The following is a 13,348-nucleotide window of genomic DNA, read 5'->3' as shown; positions in this document are numbered from 1 at the left end:
TACATACAGTCTCAAAACCACAACACTGACCAATAGAGAATTCTACACTCCAGGCAGCTGAAATGAAGTTCCTCCATACTATGATTCAGAAAAGGAAGAAGGACAAGATCAGGAATGAGAAGATTAGAGAAGAAGTAGGAATAGATAATCGGCTCCTCAATAAGATCCAGGTATAACCGACCTCGATAGCTGCAGTCGCTGCAGTGCGGCCAGTATCTAGTATTCAGGAATTAGTGGGTTCAAACTCCACTGTCGGTAGCCCTGAAGATGGTTTTCGTGGTTTCCCATTTTCACACCTGCCGGGCTGAGTGGCTCAGACGGTTGAGGCGCTGGCCTTCTGACCCCAACTTGGCAGGCTCGATCCTGGCTCAGACCGGTGGTATTTGAAGGTGCTCAAATACGTCAGCCTCGTGTCGGTAAATTTACTGGCACATAAAAGAACTCCTGTGAGACTAAATTCCGGCACCTCGGCGTCTCCAAAAACCGTAAAAGAGTAGTTAGAGGAACGTAAAGCAAATAACATTATAATCCATTTTCACACCAAGCAAATGCTGGGGCTGTACCTAAATTAAGGCCATGGCTGCTTCCTTTCCGCTCCTAGCCCTTTCCTGTCCCATCATCGCCATAAGACCTATGTGTGTCAGAGTGATGTAAAGCAATTTGTAGAAAGAAAAAAAAATATCAAGACTGAAGTGCTTTGGTGACATGATGAGAATGCCAACAAACAGAACTGCAAAGAAATAATTTAATTAATTAATTAATTAATGCTATTTGCTTTATGTCCCACTAACTACTTTTTCAGTTTTCAGAGACACCGAGGTGCCAGAATTTAGTCCCGCAGGAGTTCTTTTATGTGCCAGTAAATCTACCGACACGAGGCTGATGTATTTGAGCACCTTCAAATACCACCGGAATGAGCCAGGATCAAACCTGCCAAGTTGGGGTCAGAAGGCCAGCGCCTCAACCGTCTGAGCCACTGAGCCCGGCAAGAAATAATTTGACAGAAACGTAAAAGGAAGACAACCCATGAGAAGGCCACGAAAAAAAGTGGATAGATCTAGTTAAGAACGATGTACTGCAGAGAGGTCACAATTGGGACAAGTTAGTGGACGATGAGTGGTACAATGACAGAATCAGATGGAGGAGGCTCGTTCACCACACCCGGGCAACTGGAGATGGTTCAAAATGATGATGATGGAATCAATCCTATTACTAAACTATGCATACTGATACTCAATAATACAAGTAATTGTATTCTTGTTTCAGGACCCCCATGGTCACTGATATCTCTCTTGGAGAATAAATTTTAAAATTTTAATTATTTTTATATAATGCTAGTCTTATATAGTGCATATTAGTAAAATAGGCTTGTAGAGCATGAATGTCATTGAAATCTCATTTTCGGTAAAAATCGTCTTCTTCTTCTTCTTTGACTGCATAGCATCACTTTAGTCAGTCCATTGTTCAGGTCTCTTTGAAGGAATTGTTCAGGCTTTGTGGTCCTCCCAGTACTTCTTCAGGGGACGTAAAACAAATAACATTATTATTATTAGTACTTCTTCAGACACTCCGATCTTCGTGCCCTTTCCTCGATTGAAACATAACCAAAATAGAACTATCACTGTATTTGTATGGTGCATATGCTCTACATCATCAGCTAACTGCTCTTAGTTGCCCAGCTGTTTTTCAGTAACTAATTATAACACTACCTTTTATTTCACAGCAGATTGTTTGTTACCATTGAATTTAAGATATGTTAATATTGTTCACCCAAGTTTCATTGAAATATGTGTAGTCCAACATAAACCGTTCCCTTGTTAGTGCTGAAGTTACAGCATAGTAGAAACCTTTATCTTCTACTCCTGACACTAACATGGCAGGTTCAATCCTGACTCAGTCCAGTGGTATTTGAAGGTGCTCAAATATGTCAGCCTTGTGTCATTAGATTTAATGACATGTAAAAGAACACCTGTGGGACTAAATTCCGGCACCTTGGCAATTCCGAAAACCGTAAAAGTAGTTAGTGGGGCGTAAAGCCAATAACATTATTATTTATTATTATCTTCTACTCCTCTAAGGGCCTTCATGGTCTATATGGAGATAGGTTTACTACTACTACTACTCACTGTCATTTCATAGAGGGATTCTCTCCTTACTCATCAATCCTAGTAGGAAGTACGGTGAAAACTCACAAGTGTGGATACTCACTCTTATCATGATGAAACTAAATCAAGGGCTGAGAAGAAATAAAACAAAAGATAATTAGTGTAGAACTCGTCAATGAATACACCAATGTCTGAGAAGATGTGAAGTTCGTCTGTTGGAGTGTTTTTGCTTATCCTTGTCACCCCTTTCTGTGGTGACCTCTGAACACTACGACCTGTTGTTCATCTTTGTTATGTATTTTATATCGTACTCCTTTAGATGTATATTCTTTGGTGTTCCTTTTATATTTTATATATAAATAATATGAAGTATTATTTCCATAAATTTTTTATCATGCATGGAAATGTTTGCAAAAGAGGAGATTAAGTTTGCCTCTTTATACTTTCATTGTCAATATATAGACATTCCGGAACTTTTTTCTAAAAGTTATGTGCATGTTGATATATCCTCAGTTATAGCAAACATTTTCTTTTCCAACAACATCTGTGCGCAAAATAATTTCTTAACATTTTAGATATGACAAGAGTTTTCTTTTTTCTTCAAAATGGGAATTACCCTTGTTAAGGAAGAAACAAATTTGATGTTGAATGGACAAAAACCCTTCTAAGAAATACATCAAGGGGGTTTGTGTTGTTCTGCTGTGCATATGTCTATTATGCCCTTGCAAAGTTAATACTTAACATCTTGAATTGGTTTATAAAATATCCCTGCTCCACAAGCTAAGCATTTCATTATTTTACAGATCTGCCTCTTACAGTCTCCACCTTCTGATGACAGAAAATAACAAGTATTTTTGTGAGAGAATCTGGACTTAACTAGATTATCTCTTTTGAACAATTGATTTTGAAGCTTTATTCTTTAAGCTCATTGTGTGATTTCCCTTGTGATTTTAAATATATTTTTGTATTATACAGTGTACTTGTTTGTAATGTATTAAAGATCAAGTGCATTTAAAAACTTTGTATAGATCATTCTTTACATAGTTCTTCCAGATAAGTTTCATTCTCTCATTTTGAACTTCTCGACTGATCTGCCAGGAGTAGCAGGTAAGGCTTGGACATGAAGCTGTGTAATTCCTTGAGTAGGCTCTACTAGTAAAGTCAGAGAATCAGCTTTCCTCATCCTTATTGAAGAGAAAGTGCCCGAATTCTATGCCACCTCAGAGGATGTGATAGCTAATGGTATAGTGACATGCTTCTCACCAAGACAGTCACAGTTCTGATCTTGACTAATGTATGGGGGATTTTTGGAATGATAGTCTTGCCTTCTGAAGTAGGGTTGCTATATTAAAATGGTCAACATCTGGAACATGTAAAGAATATTAAGAAAAACAATGTGAAAAGCATTTGTGAATGAAACTGACTGGTACCTAATAATTAGTAACCTATGTTAAGGAACCATTAAAAAGAGAGTCAATATTCATCAAGAAAAAAAAAGAAAGGAATGCCCTCATTTCACTTGCTGCACCATGAAACTGCATGTCTTAAGACTTCAACAACTATAGCCTTTTGTTGTAGGGATCGATCAAATTTAAATAACATCTGACTCGCAAACAGTGAGCCAATAAATTTTTTAAGATTTCATATTACGATAGCTCAACGTGGGCTTGTTTATGAAAGGCATTTAAATCTATTATTGTTTTGATAGCCACTACTATATACAACAGATGTCCGGCTCTATGGCTGAATGGGTAGCGTGCTGGCCTTTGATCACAGGGGTCCCGGGTTCTATTCCCGGCAGGATCAGGAATTTTAACCATAATTGGTTCATTTCGCTGGCACAGGGGCTGGGTGTATGTGTTGTCTTCATCATCATTTCATCCCCATCACGACGCGCAGGTCACCTACGGGAGTCAAATCAAAAGACCTGCATCTGGCGAGCCGAACTTGTCCTCAGACACTCCCAGCACTAAAAGCCATATGCCATTTCATTTTATATACAACAGAAGTGTAAATAAATGCTTGGTCATTTTTTTCTGATGTTGAAAATGAAAAAGCCTATTTATCAGGGGCGTGGCATCTACATTTCAAGTGTTACTGCCAGCAAACAGAAAAATATAAATTAGGTATATTCTTTATTACATAATTTGTATTTTCTATCAACAATCTGAATCTACCAGATTACCGTAACACATGACAGAGAAGATATGATTGCTCTCTAGCAGCGATGAATTGAACCAATGCATAGTATTGTGCATGACCCTCCGTAGCTCAGGTGGCAGCACGCTTCCTCTTGGCTGCTGGTTCCGTGGTTCAAATCCCGGTCACTCCATGTGAGATTTGTGCTGGACAAACCGGAGGCAGGACAGGTTTTTCTCTGGGAACTCCAGTTTTCCGTGTCATCTTTCATTCCGGCAACACTCTCTAATGTAATTTCATTTCACTTTTCGGCAGCCGGTACTATTCCTATCCTCACCACTAGATGGGAGCTTCATTCATCTCATTCCTGGCCTGGTTGAATGACTTGAAACAGGCTGTGGATATTCATTATTCATAGTACTGAACATGCAAAAATCATATTTGTTTCCAATTTATACTACATGCTATGTTGAGAGTATGCCGCACTTGGTGTCGTGCATTATTAGCCGGTTAGACACAAAGGCAAACTATGTTGTGTTTTTCTTTAATCCCCAAGCATGGCTTCCTAATTGACTGGCGAAGTATTCTCCTATGATTGTGACTCTGTTATGGGAAGTCTTTTAAACCATCTTAGGATAACATATATTTAGTGAGAAAAGTAGTATTTCAAATTACAACCAACTCCTGAATTAAAAGACTTGAAGACATGGAGGTTTCAAAAGAAGTGAAAAATTATCAAGACTGTTTTGCTGGCCATGTTTACTTTATGATGATTTTAATGAATTGTTAAGCAATTTTGAAAGTGAGAATGATTCAAAGAGTGCTGAAACTATTGTAAGTGAGAAAGAAACAGAACCTCCTTCTAAATGAAGGAAGAAAAACACGGTGCGTTCATAAGCTATTTCATCACTATTTTCGTGGCGGACAGATGTCTTTTCTCTACCACACTTTCAAGTAACTGTGACAGACCCTGGAAGCCCAGTAGTGTTTGATGACAACCCCAAAATCATTGATTTTTTAAAAACTATTCTGCCAGTGGAGTTGGTGAAGCTGGCAAATCGGTATCACAAACAACTGGTGAAAAACATTGAGCTGTCACCACATTCCAGGATCAGTGGTAGAGTGTCGGCCTCCTGATCCCAAGATAGCGGATTCAAACCCGCAGAGGCAGTCAGATTTTTTAAGGGCGGAAAAAGTCCATTTGACACGCCATGTCGTATGATGTCAGCGTGTAAATGATCTCTGGTGACACATTTGGTGTTTACCCAACAAAATTCATTTTCATTTTCAGCCACCGATGTCCAGGAGAGTTTCGGTTTACTCGGTCTGCCATGTAGTAGGCCTAGAGTAAAATAGAACGTCGAAATTGACAAGCAGACAGCCAGATGGCGTCAATTTGAAATGTCGGCACACGGTAGCCGAGGCCATACGATTATTATTATTATTATTATTATTATTATTATTATTATTATTATTATTACCTAGTCTAGCCATAAATACTGTTACAAACTTTCGACACACACTGTACAACCGGTTTGGCAGGTAAAGAACTACCAGTGTGCACACGTTAACCTTGAACCATTGTTAACGTGTCTGTGAAAGAGGAAGCATCTAGCTCCAGGTTTCAACATGGAATGGGGTGATTATGAAAATCGCGTTGCAGTAATAGCATTACATAAAGTTGGAAAATCTCAAAGTGACATTTTCAAGATGGTGCAAAAGCTGAAAATCAGTCTTATGTTTGTGTACTGGACCATTGAGGGATTCACTGCAAATGGGACTGTGAAGGATCGTCCGAGGGAGGGTCGCCCATGCAGTGTCAGGACTCCAGCAGCAAAAAAGGCAGCGGTGGCTCGTATTCGGAGAAATGCGATGTGGAAGCAGGCTATCATGGCCCATGAAATGAACATTTCAAAAAGGTCAATGTCAAGGCTTCTATCGGAGGACCTTGGACTACGGGCTTATTGCTGATGAACAGGACATTACCATGACGCATGCCTAAAGAAGCTGAGAGTGCTAAATGTCGACGTTTCGTGCAGCATTACGCACAAAATGGTCATTGAAACATCCTCTTCACCGATGAAAAGGTATTCACTATTGAAGAATCTTTCAATGTGCAAAACAACAGGGTTTATGCAGCATCATCTCGGGAAGCCAGTAAAAAGGTTCTGAAAATTCAGAGGGCCCATATCCCTCCTCTGTGATGGTGTGGTGGGGAGTGAGTTATTCTGGCACCACCCAGCTGCATTTCTGCGAAGAGGTTGTTAAAACCAGCGCCAGAGTGTACGAAAGCACCCTTTTGGAGCCTATTGTGAAGAACTTAAGTGGCACATTGTTTCAAAACCAACCCTGGACTTTCCAACAGGATTCTGCTCAAGGGTGGCTTCAGTGTCATGTCCCTGACTTCATTTCAACTGAAGATTGGCCCAGTAGCAGTCCGGACATGAACCCTTTGGACTACCAACTATGGTCAGTGCTTGAGGGCATCGTCTGCAAGAAGAGACACCCTGCCATTGGAAGTTTAAAGTGTTCCTTATTGTCAGCAGTGGCGGATTTTGCCCAGTAGTTGAGGAGCCGGTATTATTATTATTATTATTATTATTATTATTATTATTATTATTATTATTATTATTATATTCTTACTTGTGGTAAATTCTCTTCGCCACTCGAGATCATTTATCACTAAAAATAACATCTACAAGAACTGTATAAAAAGAGTACACTCGACTCTCGATTCACCATAATCGGATCAACTGTGTTGCGGCCTAACTGTGATATCAAAAACACGAAAACGTATCAGGAGTTACAGTAATACAGAATTACAAAGGGTCGGTATAACATTGCCAGGATGATGCTTTCATCACTGTAAAACTTGTTTTGAGAAACTTGAGAATCAAAATAAGGAAAAAGCGTTTCTCGGTACAAAAGAAGATACCATGACTGATCAGAAACAGTAAAGTTAGGTAGTCTGAATATTTTTCTTTGCCTTATTAGTTTCAACAAAAAGTGCTGTTTATTTTTCCATTTATTAATTGTGCTAAATGCTACTTTTACTGCAACGTATTGGGTTAGTTAACAAAAAACAATACAGCAGTATCAATTATAATCATTTTAACCATACATTCACTACACCTGTTCTATTTTTAACTTTTTGTGGGTTAACCGCGATTTTACTTATCCGGGAAACCTACATTAATCGACAGTTGAGTGTAATAATAATAATAATAATAGAATTACCAGCAAAATAGGCAGACCATTAAATGCTCATTATGAAACCTACCATAGTTTTTAATGAATTAGTTACGAGAATAATAATAATAATGAAGATAGCAACAACAATGATAATACTAAGGAAACACTAGTGTAAAACACCTGAAGGGGAAGTACAGCGTGTCACTGACCTGACCAGTGGCGGGGGGCGTAATGGACGAACAGCTGACTGGCAGCCATCTGGATTCAAGCCTATGAAAGGGCAACAGTTTTTCAAATGCTTCATATTGTATGATGGAGTGGTGACAAAGCAAGGTTTTATTAACCTTTCTAAGTGCTGAGTTACCAGTTGACTGGTCTGTTGACTGGGCAAGACTGGCCAACTAGAATTTCTTAGGTCACCGAACACGGGCTTTCATCCGGCTCCACAGAGTCCCTTCACCATCTATCATCACATCTCGCTACTGAAATACACTGTAATGTCAAATAATTCATTTGAACTCTCAATTTCACCTTGGTCATAACTACTTCAAATCATATGCCGACCTGATCGATCAGGTCGATAAGTAACATCACATACTGCGCCATTTTGTAAGCGTTCTGTGCTGCATAGCAGACCAAACTGATTGACAGTGTTACGTCGTCAGATTTCCAAAGAGTCTCTTGAGATACCGTGATTAACTTTTTCAGCACTAGAATGCATACAGTTAGTATAAGAATTCAATTTCACATCACCTAGCAACCAGCTGTTGTCGGCTCGGTCAGACCGCCATAGGTATTAATGAATACTGCCGGTAAGATGAGGACAAATATAAAAGCACATAAGGACAAGAGCAAAAATTACTGCATCTTCAAATGTAATCATAGTTGGGTTCCCTAAAGAGAAACTAGTTGGATTGATTTTTAACACTTGCTGAGGATCCATTCTTGAGAGAAATCTTCAGTCTTGAGTAGAATAACAAAGCAGTTTAACACAAAAAAGGGAGAGCAACAAAAATACAGAAACATTACACATGGGGGGAAAAGATGAGGAATACAGGAGAGAAGGGAACCACTGGGTTTAATAAAGTATATATCTCCTGGGGGGGGGAAACATGTATAGGAATATACATCAATAACAGGCCAATGGTATACTGTTTATCCTTTAGGTGCATACCTCTGATGTTTCACACGTTGCAGACATCGGCCATCCAGATATAATAATATTCGGTGAGAAACAGGCAACAAGAACACTGAAAAAATATTTTCTATAATAATATATTTACTGAAATTATACTGTTTTTATTCTTTCATTATTCAGTAAACATAATGAATATAGTTTCTATCTGTTGGCACATAAAGAATTCAGTTTGTACACTCACACAAGTCGACCATAGCACTTCCTATTTACAATCACGTTTCTGGATGAATTTCTCTTCAACTTGTGTACTCATCATTTAAAAAATAAATTCCTTGTACATAATATCTAAGCTCACATAACCTAATGAACCTTTATTTGCTGCATTAACTAAATACTCAATTATAATATAAGAGATTGCTTTGTAGAAATTTTTTTTTTTTTAATTATTATACAGTATTCTCATCACATAAGCTTTATACTTATTAGATGTAGAGGAAGAATTCAAAGTAGCGTTTGTCTTGAACCTTTCAAAAGGAATGGTGTTATATATTTATTTTTTTTGCTATGGGCTTTACGTCGCACCGACACAGATAGGTCTTATGGCGACGATGGGATAGGAAAGGCCTAGGAGTTGGAAGGAAGCGGCCGTGGCCTTAATTAAGGTACAGCCCCAGCATTTGCCTGGTGTGAAAATGGGAAACCACAGAAAACCATTTTCAGGGCTGCCGATAGTGGGATTCGAACCTACTATCTCCCGGATGCAAGCTCACAGCCGCGCCCCTCTACGCGCACGGCTAACTCGCCCGGTGGTGTTATATTTTAAACAGGCTGTGTAAAGCTATGAAGGGGTGTAAAGGAAAGGGTGTATGGCACCTTAGGTTGAATTTAACAGATGGGTATTGGAAACAATTATTCCTACATAACCCTCGATAAAATATTTATGACCAACTGTCCTGCATTTTAAGTTATTTCGTAAATGTCTCCTGCGGGACGTCATATGTCCCGCAATTGTTTTGTTTCCTATCTGAACAAATTTTCGTGTTATTGTCATCGGTTCGAAGTTTCACAATATGCAGCTGTCCTATTATCTAGCTTCAACTAAACAGAGTGTAACCATTGCCGACAGTATGATCTTTGAAAGTGCAAAGAAGCATGTTATAATATCTTTGGAGAAGCTTTCCGGATGTAACTTCTGAGTTACCGTTAGTCTGTAGCATAGCGTGTGTAGCCTCTCTTTGGCACAAAGTACATCAACGTAGATGTGTTGAAAGTATTTATTTTATGAACTACTTCTTCTCGTGCAAAAGTATACTTGCGACAAAGTATACTTTTACATTTATTTTAGAAGAGAAATAGGTATACTTGAAAAATTTTGATGGTAACCTAATTGTAACAATGATTTCTTAGAATTATCAGTGAACCCTGTAAGGCTGTAACGTAACTGGCAGACACATCCGTTTCCAGAAATTGGTGGCAAAAACGGGAATTGTTCCCCTCTTTCCAATCATCAGACCCACTATGTACGTTATTTCTCCGTTCACCCCCGAGGTTTATCTTATTATTATTATTTCCTTTATTTTTGTCATGGCATTTTGAACACGTGTGAACTGTGTGCTTGAAATTCGGACGAACTCTGGACTGCAAGCGTGCTGCCAGCATGCTTCGTTCAGGAACTAAACACTAAATAATGTACTGAATACCAGTTCCTTGTTGGTGTTCTGTGATAGCAATCATTGCTGTGAAATGAAGTGCTTTTAACTTTAAAACAAAAGCTTGAATTCATTTAAAAGTTTCAGAAAGGAGAATGAGTAATGATATTAGCGAATGATCGTGGGATTGATAAACGTGTGTGACATACTTCAGCATTGGAAAGTGTGGTTGAAACCCTCTTCTATTACTGTATGTTGAACAGGGAGATTTTAATTATAGTGATATTGTTGCACTTCAGAACATCCGTACTTGTATACGAAAGAAGTTAAATGAATCTCGAAAGAAAAAGAACATTACAGATTATTTTTCGTCAAACGACAAAAACTGACGTTTTGTATAATTTTTTTACTTCAAGTGTTTTGCCAACAATAGACGTTGTGAGTAATTTTTATATTGGTCTACGTTATTGATAAACATGGTTATTGTATGTGTTAATTATTTGACATTATTGCATTTTCGGCCATTATTTTATGTTCTGTATTATTAACCGTTCTGTATTAATATGCACAAAGTCGTATTATCTGTTAATTTGGTGATTAGCCCGGATAATCGAGAGTTTGCTGTACTTCTACTTTGTCACAAAAAAGAAAGCCGTCATTTAAACCCGAGAAGGTGAAAGGGAAGAATAAACGGGTATGTGCATATATTGAAAAGTGGGAAATCAACACGCCATATTTATTTCCTAATCGAAGTAACGTCCACAAGGCGTTTTGTAAACTTTGCAAGATGACGTTCAGCATTCCTCATGGATGAAGGAAGTGTGTTCAACCCACAGACTGGAAGATAAATTGTACAATAATGATGAGTGAAATGTATTTTTCTATGTTATCACTTCAGCAAGAATAATCTTGGTTAAAAAAAAAAAAAGGCAGACTGGTAACACAATGCTTTTGAAAATGTTACAATGTTTGTCGTTTTAAAATTACAGTTAAAAATATAGCTGTCCCCCAAAATTGTGGAATGTCCCCCTTTTTTGACTGTCTTTTCCCTCATTCCTACCCTCAGTAGTTGGTCACCCTATCTATAACTGTAAGCTTGTATTCTGAAGATGGTTGGTTCAAACTCCATTCTGTGTGGCTCCATACGTACAGTATTTTATGCATAAACAGCTAATTCCTTTGGCTTGGGGTGTTTCTACTGTCCTCAACATGTCTGCAACCCACACACACTCCACCACAGTAACACATGGTAGCTGGGCTGAGTAGCTCCGGCAGTGGAGTGTTGAGCCACTTGGCATTTGATGCTGGCTTAGTATTTGAAGGTGCTCAGATATGTCTGCCTCATCTCTATAGATTTACTGGCATGTAAACTCTTGCGGGACATAATTCCAGCACCTCTGTGTCTCCAAAAACCATCAAAATGTCGTTCTTGGGATGTAAATCCAATAACATTAATACATGGCAGATCCTGCCCACACTCTTTGGAGGGTCTGGAGCACTAGGCTAATTATAGCCACAAAAGATTGTTGTTGTTGTTGTTGTTGTTGTTGTTGTTGTTGTTGTTGTTGTTGTTGTTGTTGTTGTTGTTGTTGTTGTTGTTGTTGTTGTTGTTGTTGTTGTTGTTGTTGTTGTTGTTGTTGTTGTTGTTGTTGTTGTTGTTGTTGTTGTTGTTGTTGTTGTTGTTGTTGTTGTTGTTGTTGTTGTTTCTTTTACAACTAGGAAATACATAGAGATAAATGAACATTTAGTTACAAAGAAGTGTCAGTAGGAGATTAATAATAATATTAACTTCACAATTGGCATCTCTTGAAAACATTTTTTTTTTTTTTTTATCACACTAGGCTACTTACTTCACAGTCCCAACTAGATGGTTCAAATGTAAACTGGTGAGTAAGTTTCATTAAATAATAATAATCGTATGGCTGTCTGCTTGTCAATTTTGACGTTCTGTTTTACTCTAGGCCTACTAGATAGTAGACCGACTAAACCAAAACTCTCTTGGACATCTATAGCTGCGATTTAATGAATTTTGCTGGGCAAACACCAAATGCATCAATAGAGATCTTTTACATGCCGACATCGTACGACATGGAGTGTCGAACGGACTTATTTCCGCCCTTCAAAAATCCAACTACCTCTGTCGGGTTTGAACCCACTATCTAGGGATCCGGAGGCTGACATTCTACCACTGATCCACACAGGCAGCTAGTAAGTTTTATTTAGTTATGTTCCTGAAAATCTACCATTTAATATTCATTCAGATATCAGATATTACATTTCTTCCAAGTCAGAGAACTGGAAGAACAAAGGATTATGTTCATGATGGAAGGAAAGAAATTCACAACCCAAGCCACAAAAAAGACAGAAAATATTTGAAGATGGTTTTAATAATCATGATGCAGTGTTCTCCCCAGAAATTTTCGTCAGCCGGCTGACAGGAATGAGTAACCGGGTGGGATAGATAAAAAATGAATATGATAAAATTTCAATTCATTCCCCTCAAGTAATTAACAATAATATCAGACAGGTAAACATTAACTACAAAATTGAACTATTTTAATGTTATTATCATGAATTAGACGTAAGAGTATTCTGAACATAGTGATCTACTGTTCGTTCATAACCATGTAACATTGGGGGTTACCACTCGGTTGCTTTTCCATGCTAATCCAGACACCGCTCGTGCATGACACTATGTGATAGTCGAGCTAAACATTTAATACTGCGATGTAATTGATGCTATTATGCTGACAATAGTGAAGGTTTATCATCTAAATAAACAGTTTTACACTATTTGCACTTTAATTTGGAGCACCCAGTGACTTAAATAGGTACTAATATTATGTAAATGGCACATACCTAGGTCAGTGTTGCCAACTTAGCGGATTTTCCGCTAAATTTGGCGGAATTAGAAGACTGTCGGCGGAGAAAAATATCATTGAGCGGATAGCGGATTTTTTGGCGGAATTCTAGATTTATTATAGCGGAATTTAGTGTTTTATCAATTTTACGTTTTTTCAAAATTTGTACTCCAGTCTGTCTCCGAGCTGTTCCGTATTTTTTATCAGGAGCTAGTAATCACATGAGGAAAACGTGTTGTTTGGATTTGATGTTATGAGATCATG

The sequence above is a fragment of the Anabrus simplex genome, chromosome 1 (genome assembly GCF_040414725.1).
Source record: "Anabrus simplex isolate iqAnaSimp1 chromosome 1, ASM4041472v1, whole genome shotgun sequence".
Taxonomy (NCBI): Eukaryota; Metazoa; Arthropoda; class Insecta; order Orthoptera; family Tettigoniidae; genus Anabrus; species Anabrus simplex.
The sequence above is the reverse complement of the archived record's forward strand: the minus strand, read 5'-3'. Positions refer to the sequence as shown.